The sequence below is a fragment of the Meleagris gallopavo genome, chromosome 2 (genome assembly GCF_000146605.3).
Source record: "Meleagris gallopavo isolate NT-WF06-2002-E0010 breed Aviagen turkey brand Nicholas breeding stock chromosome 2, Turkey_5.1, whole genome shotgun sequence".
Taxonomy (NCBI): domain Eukaryota; kingdom Metazoa; phylum Chordata; class Aves; order Galliformes; family Phasianidae; genus Meleagris; species Meleagris gallopavo.
Genome location: NC_015012.2, coordinates 104,181,798 through 104,185,345, shown reverse-complemented (window position 1 = coordinate 104,185,345; position 3,548 = coordinate 104,181,798).

Genomic DNA, 3,548 nt, shown 5'->3' with positions numbered 1-3,548 from the left:
TGGAGCAGCTTTCTGCCTCTCTGATTGGACCCGATCTGTGCGAACCCGGGAGCAGCACGGTGATGTCACAGCCCGGCAGCTATTTTCAGGGATTGGGGATGGGAAAAAAAAAAGAAAAAAAAAAGAAGGGGGACTGAAAAAAAAATAGAAAAAGAATTGAAAATTAAAAAAAATGAAAAAAACGGTGAAAAAAAAATAATGGAAGTAAGGTAGGGAGGCTGGGTGGCAAAAATGCCCCCCAGTGGGATTTTTTTTCTGTGTGAGCAGTGCTGGGGGTGTTGCTGTCACCCAATGGGGGTCCCAGTGTGGGCTGGGGGAGTCTGGATGTCATTCCCTGTTCCAGTGGGACAAAATGGAGACGGACAGAGTGACAAGGGGACCTCTCTGCTTGGGGGAATTGGAGAGCCCTGTGTTCCTCCCAGCGACCCCAAACGGGGATGAATTGTGCCATGTGCATGGACCAACCTTTGTGGATTTCAAGTGGCCATGGCCGCATCACCCTACAGCTCCATTCTCCCAGGGCCAGGACATGTCCCAAGATGTGGGCTTGAGGACTACTTCTGCCAAATCAGGCAATGGGGGCTTTGAGCTGCCAAGTCCCAGATCCTGAAGATATTTTGGTGTGATGTCCCTTGGGGCAAGTGGATCCAGAGCTGGGACATCACTCAGGTCCATGCACTTCCCCTAAGCTGAATCTCCTTCCCCTAAGCTGAATCTCCTTCCCCTTGTTCCCTTCACCCTGGCCTATTTCTCAGTGACAGCTGTGTCTGATGGAGTTCACATCCTGACACCTCTAGGGGACTGCGTGGGTATATTTAGGCACTGCTCTCCTCCATTACGCAAATGGGTTTTCAGCTGTGGGGAGGTGTTTTCCCCCTGGAAAACGAATATAGGGTGGCATCCTGGCCCAAGTATGGGATGAGGAGAGTGACCCAACTAGAAATGGGGTGACATTGCACAAGTGACACCGCAGCATGGCAGAGCTTGGGATGTTTGTCCATGGTTTGTCCATCCGTTTATCCAGTGGGTGAAGGATCCTTTTGGGCATAGCATGCCCCCAGTGTGGATGAGATGAGATGGCCAAACTCCCCCACCAAGACAGAGCTGGACAAGAGGAGAACAGGCAGAGGGGAGAGGTGTGGGGTGCTCATAGGGTGGGGCTGGTGGAGATAGAAGTGGGGTTTTAGTGGGGGTCCAAACTGTGGAGGGGGAGAAGAATCACCGAGGGAGGGGAGCACATAAAGGAGCAATGGGAGGACAAACAACCAAACACAGCATTCAGCAGCAGACAAACAGCCATTGTGGCAGTAAGACCGTCCCTGCCGTGACTGGCACTGGGTGAGCACATGGCACCCGCTGGGGGGGCTCTGCTCAAAGGATTCTTTGAGCTCCCTGCAGGTGTGGGTTCATGGCACAAACCCATCCCTGGGGGCAAATCCTAGCCCCGCAACCCCAAAGGAGCAGCACAGCGGTGGGGGCTTGGTGACCACCCAGCTCAGGGCCATCATCTTGCACCCCAAAAGCCCACTGGGGATGGCTGTTACTGTGCTCCGGCAGCAGCTCCCTGTGGCCTCAGGGATGGTTGATGGTTGGATTTGATCTTATTTGTCATTTCAACCCCAATGATTCTACGTTCTACTTAGGGATGTGGTTAGAGGGCATGGTGGGGATGGGTCAACAGCTGGACTTGGAAGTCTTTTCCTATCTTCATGACACTACGATTCTATGACCGTGAGGATGGAGTGAAGGTATTTCTGCTGTTTTACCCCAAGCCCTTTCCAAAAACGCCTGGGGAGGCTCAGCATTACCCCATTGGATTGCCCTCCCAGCACTTCAGCTATCAGCATTGCATCTTTGGACCCATCGATTTGAACCCTCCCAAGCATAACCTTTGCACCATGCTCAGTTTTGGCTCTTCAGTCCCATTCCTCCCAACCCCCTCCCTCTGCCTCGTGCCCATTGCAGCTCCTCCCAAGGAGGGGTCCCCCAGTGCTAGGGATACCTATAGGGCTCACTCTCCAAAAAAGAGGAGGTCTCCATCATCGCATCCTCCGTGCCCAGCCCCAGGACTGAGGGGGATGCAAAAGGGGAGGGGGGGAGCAGAGAAAAAAGCACCGCCCTCCCCTCGATTGGTCAGAAATGACATCACCTCCCGGCTGTGAGCCAATGGGAGAGTTGCCTGCTTCTCCGAAATATCGCCTGAAATGTCGCTCCATCCCCGGATGCGTCGAGCAGCATCGGCTGGGGGGCACCCACAGCCAAAAATAAGGTGGAAATCATGAGGATCAACAAGAAAACGAGAGCCCATAGTGCCACGAGAAGGAAGGTTTGAGCTAAGCTGTTCATCAGGCAGGAGCTCAGGGTGGAAGAGCCACAAAGGGGGTTCCCACACAGCACCCACCCATGTTACCCAATGGATCTTCCAGTTTTGCATGTGAGAGCAAATGCTCAGCCCCTGGGAGGCATTGCTGCCTTAAAGCCATTTCTCTGCCTCTCTGGGAATGAGATTCAGTGCTGGGGAAGAAGCAGCATCCTTTATTACATAAAAAAAAATTGCCATCTTAAGAAGCCAAGCCATTCATTCATATTGTTTCCTGAAAACAATGTTGTTTTTTTTTTCCCCCAACAAATTGTCCAGAAAAAGTCAAAATGCTTCACTTTTGTCATCCGAAGTGATGCTTCATTTCACTCTTTATTGCCATTTTTATGCCAGACACTGCAGGAAAATGCTCCCTTTGGGCCCGACAAAGAGAAACATCGCATCCTGCTCAGCAGCTTCGCTGCTTTGTACTTCCAAAGGATGCTTTACTGTGCCCAAAAAGGCCATGGGAAGCCCAGATTTCCAGCTGGGATGTGATGGGCAGAACAACACAGCAGGATGCTGACGCTGATCTGCCTCTGTTCCCTGTATCAGGGCTGGAGATGGACCACGTCAGCCAACGTCAGCGAGGCGGAGGACCCCCGGGTTGTCCCCCCCTCAACATCTCCTTTTGTTTTTCTGCCACCAGTGCTGGTTCCTAAGGAGCGTCCTCTGTGAATGGTGAGAAACCATGGAAACAGCCTGTTAATGTCATCATCCTGCCAGGCGGTGCCTGGAGCACCGCATCCCGGGGTTTGGGGACACCCGGGTGTCCTTGGCACCGTGCAGGGACTTACAGGGGAAAAGGGGTTATAATGCAAAAACCCACTCTGGGTTTTGCTTTGGGGCTGTTGGTCCAGGATGCTTGGTGGGGACTCTGGGACAATGGGAGGCTGCTGTCCCCCTCTAGTTGGTGGCATTGTGCTGGAGGAGCTTTTTGTCCTCTCCATTCCACCTCTGAGTGCACACTGCACATTGCCACCCCAGAGGTGGGGATTTATGGGAAACCTCTTAAAAAAGGGGACGAGAAGGGATGAGCTCACTTTGGTCTGTAACCAAAGTGAGAAACAGGATGGAGGCGGAGGTATGTGGGCACAGACGATGAGAAACTGTGACACCAGAATACTAGAATAGCTGTTTATTAAAGATAATTAAAAAAAAAAAAAGAGGTAACACACATAAATTCTCT